The sequence below is a fragment of the Dryobates pubescens genome, chromosome 3 (genome assembly GCF_014839835.1).
Source record: "Dryobates pubescens isolate bDryPub1 chromosome 3, bDryPub1.pri, whole genome shotgun sequence".
Classification (NCBI taxonomy): Eukaryota; Metazoa; Chordata; class Aves; order Piciformes; family Picidae; genus Dryobates; species Dryobates pubescens.
Genome location: NC_071614.1, coordinates 32937844 through 32951411, shown reverse-complemented (window position 1 = coordinate 32951411; position 13568 = coordinate 32937844).

The following is a 13568-nucleotide window of genomic DNA, read 5'->3' as shown; positions in this document are numbered from 1 at the left end:
ATATGAGGTATATCCCTACATGTTTGCAAACACACGTGGGGACTGGCAATGTTCCTCAGCTGCATCACAAGGGTGATATCTGAATATCCTGACTTGACAGAGCTCAGGAGCATCTCAGTAGCTATCTGTTGTCAGGCAACTACAAGCGCCACAGACCAGACTTGTGCAGTTCTTGATTTTGCATGGAGTGAGAATCAGGAAGAGAGTCAGGATGCTATTCCATCTTTTTATGTTTTTAAATCTATATTATCTTTTTATTTATATTTTTGAGGGGAGAATGGAGATGTTAAATGCTTCTTTCAGTTTCTTTGAAAAAAATCTCAAAGCAAATGGGCTCACAGTGTTTTTGCTGGTACACCCATACTCTTCTTCCGCATTCTGTGTATTTGATGGCAAGTAGTTTTCATTTCTGCTACACCCCCAGTTGTCAATGGATAGAAGGAAATCATGCATATGCTTAAATTCCCTTTCAAGCCAATAAAAACCATACATATATTTTTAATTATCAGATTGTTGAGTTTCAGAATTGGGCTACAGTGATTTAACAAAAAAAAAAATCAAAGCTGATATCATTATCTCTGCCAAGTGAGAGTGATCCAATCAAAACTTGGCATAATCAAGTGGTATGAATTTTTCCAAGCATTCATTACAACCTTTAAAAGAATTCTTTGTCTGAAAGGCTGATACAGCATCAGTCATCACTGCAAAGAAACATTAACAAAATAGGTAAGAGAAAAGAAAACACAAAAGCAAAACCCTCTTATTAAAAGTCATGCAGGTTGGGCAAGGAATGTCTTAATTTTGTTTTCATTGTTCTTTCTTCTCAAATATGACAGTTCGTGTAGTCTGCTTCTGCATGTCATCTATGTAGGTTGAGTATTCTTTGGATGGGAACATCAAATTTCCTGCAGAACACTGTACATCCTGGCAGGGTGTCACAGGGCTATGGCCACACACACACACAAAGCTGTATCTACGTTATTCTTGAGAAAATAAAACCGCCAAGATGGTAACTCTGTTGAACTTTTCCCTTACTGCCCTGCAGAGGCCGAAGATCTCTGCCAGCATCTGGTAGCTCCAGGCCAAACCACAAGCACAAAACAACAAAACAACAACCAAAAAAAAAAAAAAAAAGTGGAAGTTATCCTTGGCTGGAGAGAGTCTCTTGCAGACTCCACCATTATGAGGGAAAGTCAGCCTCAGTGCCAGCCCCACCCTCTCAACTTGCATTTCTGCAAGACCAGCCACTTTCCCTGCACACCTTTTGATGGCAGCTTGACCCTGTGGTTAATATGGCTGTTACTGCTGAGCTTCCACCTACCTGCACACCCCAAGCAGAGCCAACACCCTGGGTCTTCTCCCAGAACATGCATGGCCACTTGTAGCTTTCTTCTTTTCTCTGAGACACACTTCTTCTGGTCCACCAGACTGTCATGATGGTCCACCACTGGCACAATCCACTGTGGTCCCCCTGTCCTCTCTCCATAGTCTTCAGGGACCAAAACTCCTCTTATCAAAAAGACATTGTGACAACACAGTGAACCTCTCTGGGAATTTCTGCTTTGGAGAGGTTGCCAATAAACCACTGGCAAATGCCCACCTAAAAGAAATGTTTTTTGCAGGTTTATGCACATAAATATCTTGTTTACTTTACTAGGAAAGAGAGACGGCCAAAATGAACTATGAGCCTCATAAACATCGATGGTGAGGACTAGTGCCAAAGCGTTGCTTTTAAGATTGCTCTCTGAGTCCGGTTTGATCCACTTATATCTTCAAAACCAGAAAGTGAGGCACAGAATTAGGGCCCAGCTGCTGCTTTAGGACAGCAATCCTTTGCTATGACAGTGATGAGATGCTGGAACAGATTGCCTAGAGAAGTTGTGAATCTCCCCTCCCTAGAAGTGTTCAAGGACAGATTGGATTGGACTTTGAGCAGCTCGGTCTACTGGCTGGGGCACTGGAACCAGCTGGTCTTTAAGATCCTTTCACAGACTGCATCAGGTGGGAAGGGACTCTCAAGGGACTCTCAAGGGACACCTTCAATTAGATATGGCTGCCCAGGGCCACATCAAGTCTGATCTTGAATGTCTCTGGGGAGAGGGTCTCTACCACATCCCTGGGCAACCTGGGAGTAACTGCTTGCTCTCCTACGTGATCTGTATCTTTCCCAACTCCACAGACTGAAAGCATACTAGGAATAATGACCAGTGTTCCTCACTTGTCTGGACCAGGGCAAGACAGTGCAATCATTCATCACTATTTGTCCTCTGTGGAACTACAAATCTTTCCATGATTCTCTTACTTTTACCCTTGAAAACTACAGAAGAGAGGTTGCAAAGAGCCCTCAGCTTTTACTTGTACAGAAGAGCATGTAGGGTTGTTTATAAATTGATAGGCTTGGGGAAGTGGTGTTGTAATGCAGATAAAGTATCACAGAGTACTCTTAGCTAACATAATACTGGCTCCCACAACCATCTCTCAGCAGAATTCAGACAACCCTTTGGACTCAGCAAGTGTGAAGGATAAAATAATAAATCCTTGGAGAAATATTGGAAAACTAAGAGGAAGTATTTGCTAATCACAAGGCTAATGCCTCAAGTTTGTTAGTTTTCAGGTCAGAAACCTGGGAATTTTGTATGGAGCAGGATATCCAGTATCTTGCCAAAAGAATAAAGTTGTACCAAAAGGAGCTTTTTAAACAGAAGGTATTTAGCAAAAAAAACCAGCTGTTGATTGAAGGGATTGCCTTCATGGTCCCTTAAGGATAAATGGTTTAAGGATATTCACCCTGAGAGCTGATGGTGAAGAATCTAGTCTGGCTCAAATCTATGTATATACATATTTTATAAGCAAATCAGCATGCCTCTGCGTGATCCCTCTTCAATTTTATCTTGCAGCATAGGAGCAATTTCATTTTTTTCAGCACAAATCTTGCCAGTCACAATTTAATACAATACAGCATCTCTTCCATTCTAGTATCATAGAATCAGTCAGGGTTGGAAGAGACCACAAGGATCATCTAGTTCCAACCCCCCTGCCATGGGCAGGGACACCCCACACTAGATCAGGCTGGCCTCATCCAGCCTGGTCTTAAACACCTCCAGGGATGGGGCCCCAACCACCTCCCTGGAAAACCCATTCCAGGGCTTCACCACTCTCATGGTGAAGAACTTCCTCCTCACATCCAGCCTGAATCTCCCCACCTCCAGCTTCATTCCATTCCCCCTAGTCCTATCACTACCTGAGATCCTGAGAAGTCCCTCCCCAGCCTTCTTGTAGGCCCCCTTCAGATACTGGAAGGCCACAATTAGGTCACCTTGGAGCCTTCTCTTCTCCAGTCTGAACAGCCCCAACTCCTTCAGTCTGTCCTCATAGGAGAGGTGCTCCAGCCCTCTGATCATCCTCGTGGCCCTTCTCTGGACACGTTCCAGCACATCCATATCCCTCTTGTAATAGGGGCTCCAGAACTGGACGCAGTACTCCAGGTGGGGTCTCACCAGAGCAGAGTAGAGGGGGAGAATCACCTCCCCTGACCTGCTGGCCACACTTCTCTTGATTCAGCCCAGGATCTGATTTGCTTTCTGGGCTGCAAGTGCACACTGAGAGCTCATGTTGAGCTTCTCGTCCACCAGCATCCCCAAGTCTCTCTCCTCAGGGCTGCTTTCCAGCCAGTCACTGCCCAGCCTGGATTTGTGCCTGGGATTGCCTTGACCCAGATGCAGGACCCTGCACTTGGTCTTGTTGACCCTCATGAGGTTGGCTTGTGTCCACCTCTCCAGCCTGTCAAGGTCCCTCTGGATGGCATCCCTTCCCTCCAGCGTGTCTGCTGCACCACACAGCTTGGTGTCATCAGCAAACTTGCTGAGGGTGCACTCAATGCCACTGTCCATGGCACCCACAAAGATGTTGAACAAGCCTGGTCCCAGGACCGATCCCTGAGGGACTCCACTTGTCACTGGCCTCCACTGGGACATGGACCCATTGACAGCCACTCTTTGGGTGCGGCCATCAAGACAGTTAGTACTAAGAAAGCTTTGTAATAAAAACCAAAACATAACATAAAGTGTAATTTGAGTGTCAAGATATTGCAAGTTAGTTGAGAAGACACCATGAAAGTAGGTAGTAATGCTCTCATTGACCTCACAGGAAACAGAGAAAGAGTAGTAAGAAATAGTTCTATAAACACCATCTTGAAGGCATGTATGAAGAAAAATTTGCTCATATAGAGTAACAAATTTCTACAAACTGGCTTAATGCAGAAGAATAAACCTCAGTACCTCCTTATGTCTGCCTTACAACAAGAGGTTGTGACCACTCTGGCTCCGTGACTTTTATAAACAGCGCAGTCCCAGCACACTGGCTACTGTTTTGTATATCAAATTGTTGGGGAGGTGGTATCAATAAACAGCTGCACAGTCAAATTAGTACTGTTTACTGTCAAATTAACATGGAAAGCGATACTTTCTGCTCTTTGTTTATAGCTCTGCACAGTTGGCCCTGGCACCAGAAAAACTAAATGAAAATGGACAGCTCCCAATGGTAGATGCTCTCCTAGATCAAACAGAAGAGAAATTTTGTTTGTCTTATAAAATAAACAGTATCTTTTCAGGTTCGTGTGCTCCGAATAACAGCTATTCAGTTGCACCAGCTGGTTTTTATTTCACTACTAATTGTGTGTCTCATTCCTCAATCGACTTGCAGGTCATTGTTTGCTTGCTGATGTTCACTCAGGGAAAGGGAACAGGACTCCTGCACACATGTGTGTGCATGAGGTTGAAGAGTGGGGAGATGTTTAAATTCCTGGATGAAAGTTGTGTACATTTGTAGGCTTATGTTGTACTGAACTTTAGAAGATACATCCTGGCCTTTCAGCATGCTCCCTGAGCTTTGTTCTTAGAGAGGTGGGATGCCAAAATTTTCGTTACAGGATACTGTATCCACACTGAGGGTGCTCTACCCCCCAAAATGCCTCCAAAACCTACAGTCCTTTAAGTCCAAAGAAATCCTCCTGAACTCTATAGGCGAAGTATAAATTTTGAACAGAAGTGAATTACTGCTTTTATTAAAATGTCTACTTTAGTGGGGAAAATGTAATTTATTATAACTGAGCCTCATTTTCTGGTGTGTTCCAGGCTACTTACAGCAGGAAAACTTTATTTCTGCATATTGTGCTTCTTGCTGTTCACTCTTCTGACTTTCCTTCATCCACCACTCCATTCACAGCAAGAAAGCACAAAAGCAAGCAAGCAAGAAATACAGAAAAAGTAAGAAGGAAAAAGAAAGAAGAGGGATTAACCTTTTTGTTAGAAAATGGCATCAGCATTGGGAAATTACATGGTCATCTTCAATGGGATTTTTAAAGAAGAAATCCTAATTTGCTAGAAAGCAAGGTGCTATCAACTGATTTTTTACCTGTGCTTTTATCTGGATGTTTAGTGATAAACTTCAGATATAAAAGCCTCTGTAATATTATTCCTTCAGTGCGACAGTTCACAAACAACTGAACTGCAGAGATAAGTGAATCTTTTTCTGAACTCTTGTGGCCGTTTGCAAGATGAAGAAAATTACACCAGAATAATACAACAGCAAAAGGTGCCCAAGGAACATACAACATAGCTCTGCTGAACTCTAAATGCGGCGGCTAACAACGTTTCTGCTGTGCGATGCCAACGAATACAGAGCAACTCTAAAACCAAAGAGGGTAAAGGAAATCACATTTTGCAGTTCTGTGCCAGACCCTTTCAAAAGACAACTAGGAATGTTGCAGAAGTGATCAAAGGCAAAAAAGCCTGCCAGGCTTTGTTTACTCTCTATTCTCTGTCTGTTGGGGATTGACATTTTTTATATTTTTATTTCTTTCTTTTTAAAAAAAAACAATAGTTCAGACAAATGTGTCTAGACTGATGGCAGAGCAAATGTTGCATTAATTATGGATTCCTACACAGTGGCTCTGTATGTGGGCAGTGGCCAGTTCCCAGGGAAAATATGTTGCCAGGCTGACAAATTGGAAATAACTGCTCATCTTACCATGGTCATGTCTCTGAGCATGACTGCTATCAGATGCTTCAGAAGATGTTCTTGGCACACTTAAGCGGACAACTGTAGGGCAGCAGCATCGGAAAAGTGCTGCTGCATGTCCAGCAAAAGGTGTTAATGGAGAGGAGCCTACAAGGAGATGTGTTTTCACAGCTCTGCAGGAGGCACTTCAGATCCAGTCACTGGATAGGTGAAAGTTCATTTCACTTGAAGAAAATTTTCTGCAAATGCCGTGAGGCTCTTTCTGCCCACCAGTCCAGCCCATGTAGCGGTACCGTTTAGTCTGCTCTCACAGGGCTGATTTGCTCAGGCTTGTCCATAATACAATGGGTATCCAGGAAGAAGGCAGTATTGCAGACCTTTAACAGCAGTGTTAAAATAGCTTCCTTACTGGGAGCAGTGGGAATGTTCATGTGTTATTTAGGTTCCATTATGACAGTGGCTCTGAATAAATGTGTTATCAGCTAAGACATTAATGCCCTTCCCATCTCAGTTACTTCCAGTTGATGGCTCTGATATTCCAGAAAATAATCCAATTATTAAGTCTGAAGTGAAATCTTTGTATTTTGTTCTGTTGAGTATCATCCTATTTTTGCTTTTCTCACCCTCAGGACATCAGTTTTCCATGCACAATACCCCAGTCCCTCTCTTTGTGTCATCAACAAATCTCAATAGTCTTTGTGTTAAAGTGACTAATTGGCCATATTAAATATACTCATTCTTAAGAAATGGTTAATGACAAGCATAACTCTGGAGAAAACTGATCTAGCAACTTCTTTTCAGCCAAACACATAGTTTCCTTCATCACATGCATTTTCACTTTACATCAAGCTGATTCCTTACACATCTTCCAGATAATCCATATTTAATCACTGATGGGTTGCCACATATTCTAATGTCCTGTGAGGCTTTTGGAGGGCAGAGCAATATGCAAATACATGACAATAACAGGGAATTATTGCTTAGTGTAGAACATACTGCTGACCATACCTTTCTCAGATTGCACACTTAGGTGTCTGTTGTACTAGTGTCCCGGAGTAGGTTGTCAGTTTCTGCAAAAGTATACAGGTAAAGTTTCTACCAAGAAAAGTACCTGTCAGATTTGAGCCCATGGCTGAACCATGGGAAAAAAATAAATCTGTTAGTAAAGACTCAGTGGTATAATTTTTAGAAGTTGCCAGTGACAAAAGCCATTATGGGTTTGTCCGTATTAAACACTTCCTGGCTTTATTTTTAATTAAAAATAGCTCTAACTGGCAGAAGTGCTGAAGGCTGTAACCTTTTGGTTATCCACAAAACTAGAATAACAATGGCAACGGGGCAACCTCTCCTCACCCTGCTTCTTTGTGCTGTCTCTGTTCTCCCAGAGGGTCTAACTCTTCCCACTCAGTCTAGGGCAGTTTTGCTGAGTCTGACACCAAAACTGTGGAGTTCAATTTCCTGTAGGGATGCCAAGGACAAAACCAGAGTCAATATGTAGCCACAAAATTCCCTTAAAACTTAGGGCTCAGGAAAATGACTCAGACTGAGAAAGCCAATTCACACAGATAACTGCTCTCTGTAAGATTCAGACTAGGGTGAAAGGGGTGGGTGAAAACTCCTGCCCTCTTACTAAAACTGCAATTTCCCTGAATTCTCCCAAAATTGAATTCTCCACTGCCTTGCATGATCCACTGGTGAAAGTGTGGCTGTCAGCTCCACTGGTGCCAGAACCACAGGCGCTGGGCATTGCTAGAGCTGGTGTGGTCTCCCTGTGGCAATGCACCTCCCAAAATCAGTAGTTTCCTGCTTTTCTGATGGATATGAACATAGAGCCACTAAGAGTAGAGTGGGGATGGAGCATGAACCTCGGTGTTGCACCTCAGCCATTCAAATTGTTGTGGTATATGACTAGATGGCTGTAATGCTTAATATAATGGGCAAGAGGTAATCAGCATGTAGCGTGGCTACATCCTCCTGAGCTGAATGAACAATCCAGGCATAGGTTTACACTTTTCACTGGTGTAAATGGTCAAGGCAGGTAGAAAGAGCTGGAAAACTAGGGCTCCACCAAGAAACATGCCATTGGGAATGTCACCTCTTCTGATCTGCATTGCCTTTATTGAAGATTTCACCTAACAGCTAGTGGACAACGAGCATTCTGCCTTTTCGGCTGTATCACATCTCCATGGAAGAACTGATGCTACTGTGAGTAGGGCAGGACAGTGATGCCCAACAGGGAGGCAAGGGGCAGCTGGGCAGCTGGGAACATTTGTGCATGGACCCATCACTGCCAATTCTACCAGCAGTTTGAATTTCAAGGTATAACATGCTTATTCAAATCAACACTCTGATACCAGCAGGAGAAAAAAATACACCCTTTAACTCAGACTTTGTCAATGAAATGTTTGCCTTCTGCAGGAAGAAATCAGTCTTCAAAAGAACTGCTTCCAGCAAATATGCACCCTGAAGAGAAACTTTTACAGATATGACACACAGAGGAAACTGGAAATCCCTTGGAACTGTGTATGGAGAAAGGGTTTCTTAAAGGGTAATTCAAAATGAGGGCTTATTTTACTCAAACTTGTCCGAGGAGCATTACTGTACCTGTCAAATTAAGTCAGTACATGTAGGAATAGCAGCAAAAGCAGAGATGGTAAAGGAGATGAGGTAACATATAGAGAATCGTTAAGAACATCAATTCATGCTTATTTCCCTCACAGAGAAAATCAAGATGTACAACCTTGCTGCTTTACAGAATAGGGCTGCCATAGATTTCTTGTTACTTGTCCATGGACATGGGTGTGAAGATTTTGATGGAATGTGTTGCATGAATGTTAGTGACAAATGTAGTTCCATCCTAATGGAACCCTAATGGATCAAACAGCGAAGATGCAACAAGATCAGACCTTTTTTGGATTGGAGAAGATCTTCTATGGATGGAGCTTACCTGGATGGACAAAATCTCTTATCAAACTGTTACTGGGAATGGTTCCTGTTCTCCACTAGCTCCCATCTCACAAGTGAGCCCTGCTGGGATGGAGCCAGAAGCATGCTGGGGAAAATTCAGGTGGCTGCACCTGAAAATGCTTCTTTTCACTGCTAAATCTATCAGCAGTGATACAGACACAATGTCTCTGTTCAAAAAGACCCAAAAAGCAACAGTACCAGCATTAAGCTATTGGTCACTAATCCAACCCACTATTGCTCTCCCAGGACACTTCATTTTCCATTCACATTTTGCTTTCAGAGCTCCTCCTAACAAGATGCCTTGAGTTTATCCCAGAGTCTTTTATTGGTTTCCTTCTTTTCTTGAGAGTTTTGTTCCTTCCTCCTCCCTCCTCTTATCTGTCTCATATGATTATGTTTCCCAAACATTCCTAGCATGTGGACTTCAGTTTTTCACTTCTTCAGAACAGGGCTCAGGACACATTTTTCTTGCATACTCAGGGGATGGAGGAAGGAGAAAGATGGGAAAATGTACAGAGTGAATTAATTTGTTTGTTTACTTGTTTGTTTGTTTTGCACTAGAACAAGTCCAGATTAATTCCAATTTTGCTCATGAAAGAGAAATTTGTATTTGTGCTGCCCAGCAGAGATCTTGTAGGCTACAGAATATTCCCTTCCTTGTTTGTAGACTAATGCAACCCTACAGTGCACAGAGCACTCTCATTACAGTACCCTCTGTCTCAGCTCTGATTTGCAGAAATGCCAATGCATTCTGGATTCAGTGGGGAGAGTCCATGGTTCTTGCCTTGCTTCCTGCTTATGACATTTTGCTGGCAGCTACCTCTGTCATTGGAGGCGCAAATGTGTTCTCAGTTATGTATCTTCTAAGTGATGACCTGTGTCACTGCAATAAGAGAAGCCCTTCTGAGGCTGGAGCAGAATTTGTCCCTTCCAGAGAGGTGGTTCAAGGAATGTAACCAACAAATAATCTTGGGGTTTGGTTATAGCAGCTGCTGATAGCCCAGTTCAGAAAAGTGTACAAGCCTAGTGCTTCAGTTCAGGCCACCCATAGCCTCATTTGACTCATGTGGGTTTATTCTCACTTGACTTCATCCATCACAAAGCTAAATGCACACTTTGAGATGGTCCTTTGAAAGAGAAGGTGGTTCCTCCTATCCTAAGAGACAGGTCCACAACCAGCAAGGTAAATGGCTTTATGTAGATGCTCATCTCACATCACTGATGGCAGAGAGATCTTGGTCTGAAGTACCCAATATTTGATGAGGACAAGGCCATCTGAAGGGTTTGGTGTGAACCCTCAACTTAGCACTGGGCTCTGCAGAAGCAACACACAGCCCTTACTGATAGAGCAGTTACTGAAGATAAATGAAAGTCTGAGTTCCTTCCCTCTCTACATCACCATCAAATAAATGGTCCTCGTGGTTCAGAGTAATATAAATAAATAAGCAGACCTGTGATTTGAAACACTCAGATTTCTAAGAAGGTTTAACATCTTTGTGAATGAAGCCTTCTGCAGAGTGAAGTACCAGTGTTCCAGTGTGTGACATCCAGTGCTGTTGGCTGAGCTCACTGGAAAACCTGTAGACACTGAATGGGAAGAAATCCATCTCCTGGTTCCTTAGTAAACCTGGCCCCTTGCATTTCTTGTTTATCTCTTCCTCCTCTAGAGTCCTACAAGGAGGCAGAAGGATTTCAGTGCTAGAAAATAGTAAACAAAGAAATAAAGAGAACTGCAAAGAGATCAGGCTTCATTTCCAGAGCCCATCTTTACAGGTACTGCAAACATGACACAAATTTGTACTTCTCTGGGATCCAACACTTGCTATTCTCAACTGTGGTGAAACCACCTGTTCTCCCCAACCACTGCATCTGTGTAACCTACATTCCTGAGATGTTTTTGCTACAAACTTGTTCATACAACTCCAGTTTGTACTCCTGTGAGAAGACACCAAGTTGGGAGCAGATGTTAGAGGGCAGAAGGGCTCTGCAGAGGGACCTCGACTGACTGGACAGATGGGCAGAGTCCAACAGGATGGCATTCAGTAAGTCCAAGTGCCAGGTACTGCACTTTGGCCACAACACCACCATGCAGAGCTACAAGCTGGGGTCAGAGTGGCTGGAGAGCTGCCAAACAGAAAGGGACCTGGGGACGCTGATTGACAGCCTCCTAAACATGAGCCAGCAGTGTGCCCAGGTGGCCAAGAAGGCCAATGGCATCCTGGCATGCATCAAGAATAGTGTGGCCAGCAGGAGCAGGGAGGTCATTGTGCCCCTGTACTCTGCATTGGTTAGGCCACACCTTGAGTACTGTGTCCAGTTCTGGGCCCCTCAGTTTAAGAAGGACATCGAGACACTTGAACGTGTCCAGAGAAGGGCAATGAGGCTGGTGAGAGGCCTTGAGCACAAGCCCTGTGAGGAGAGGCTGAGGGAGCTGGGGTTGTTTAGCCTGGAGAAGAGGAGGCTCAGGGGAGAACTTATTGCTCTCTACAACTACCTGAAAAGTGGTTGTAGCCAGGAGGGAGTTGGTCTCTTCTCTCAAGCAACCAGCACCAGAACAAGAGGATGCAGTCTCAAGCTGCACCAGGGGAAGTTTAGGCTCGAGGTGAGGAGAAAGTTCTTTACCGAGAGTCGTTCATTATTGGAATGGGCTGCCCAGGGAGGTGGTGGAGTCACCATCCCTGACGGTGTTCAAGAGGGGATTGGATGTGGCACTTGGTGCCATGGTCTAGTCATGGGGTCTGTGGTGACAGGTTGGACTTGATGATCTTTGAGGTCTCTTCCAACCTTGGTGATTCTGTGATTCGGTGATTCTGTGACACGTAACTCCTCACACTGCTCATGAAGCAGTGATGGCAAATACCAGAAAGGGGTTGACCACCTGGGTACTACCATCAACCAGAGAGGCAGCTGCAGAAAACCAGCTTCCAGGTGGCATTGGACATGTGAGGTCAGATATCCAGTCTGAACCAGGATCTTGGTTTGTCTCTGCCTAGAGAGCATGCGGGCCTGTACCACATTTGAGTGACTGAACAGACGCTTGAAATAAGGAGAAAACTCTTTCAAAATGTCATATCCTCCACTGCCTTCAGTGCCCACAACTATGTTTGCGCAAATATATCAGGGGTATCAAGAATTTTATAATGATACTCCTTCACTCATAGTTCCAGTTAAAACCACTGTAATAAACAAAACATACAGAGCACATCACTGGCACCAGAAACTGTAATTTTCTCTGAGCAGAAATATTACCCCCAAAAAAAAAAATTAGAAAGAAATATATGCAGATCTTGCCTTTCATTAAACTTCTCAACTATCATTAAAGGAAAGTCAGTAGCCAAAAATTCTTTGATGATGACATTGTATCACTTGATGATAGAGTGCTTTGGGAAAGGCTGCAGATGCAGATCACTGGCAAAAACCTTGAGTGCCAGGAAGAATAAGCTTTCAAATGTCACAACACTTTCCCTTGGTGAGAGAAGACTTTTAACTTTCTTTTTCAAGTGAGCTCTACATTTTCTCTTGAATTGAATGCTTTGGTTTTACAGCTATGAGGAAAATCATATGCAATGCCTTTGCTTTTGAAGCTACATAAACTCTTGACTGATGGAAAAGAGAAAGCAAGTTCCTAGGCACTACTGCAGAATATGAAACATACAACGCTCAAGCATGTTAGGAACAGAGGTGTTGCTTTTATTTTCTTGTCTAAGACATTTGATAAAATCAAAAGGAAAACACAGGCTACATAGTGAACAATTCATCTCTGCATACCTCTTCATTATTCTAAATTCTATTGTCTACATATCTTCATGTTTAGATATCCCTAATGATGTATTTTTCACTAGTCTTTAGTGCCCAAGTATGGACACTTTAAAGAAGAACCGACTTTTAAAGTTGCTGATCAGTAGTGCTGGGAAGAGGGAGCTCTCTTGCAATGTAATCCCCACCCAGTGACACTGACCTTCTCCCTTACCTTGGAATTTCTTTTCAATCAATCATTCTTTAAACTCAGTGGAAACACTCACAGTCAGTAAACCAAACAAGCAGGTCTTCAAGCACCTGCTAGAATCTATCCCTGATCAGCAGACCATATAATCCCCTTGACTTCAACCCTGGATTTAAGGATAAGTGACCATGCTTTTTTTTTTTTTCAAGTACGATTCAAAGAAACAAAAGATCCCATCCAAGTTCCATCTGGCAACTTTGAACACCCACAAGAAGAATCCAGAGCTGCCTATACCTACCTCTCTGAGTCTAAGGCAGAGATAATTGATTCCTCCTCTTCATTCATATTTAATCAGCAGTAAATTGTGGGTCCCCTATATTATGTGTACTGTGGTACACACAAATGAAGATGTTCACCCAGCCAATGTGTTAGAGTACAGCACAAGAGTAAAGCAAGGTGGAGGAGCATAAGGTTACAATGACCATCAGTCAAAAATAGCCCATTTTGTTGACTGGAAGGAACAATTCCTTTTGAGCTGTCATCTTACTTAAAAATCTAATTTAATTTCCAAATACTGACTTCAGATGAGATATTTAACTTTGATATGCTGGTAAGTAAATGAAGATTAATTATTTTGGTG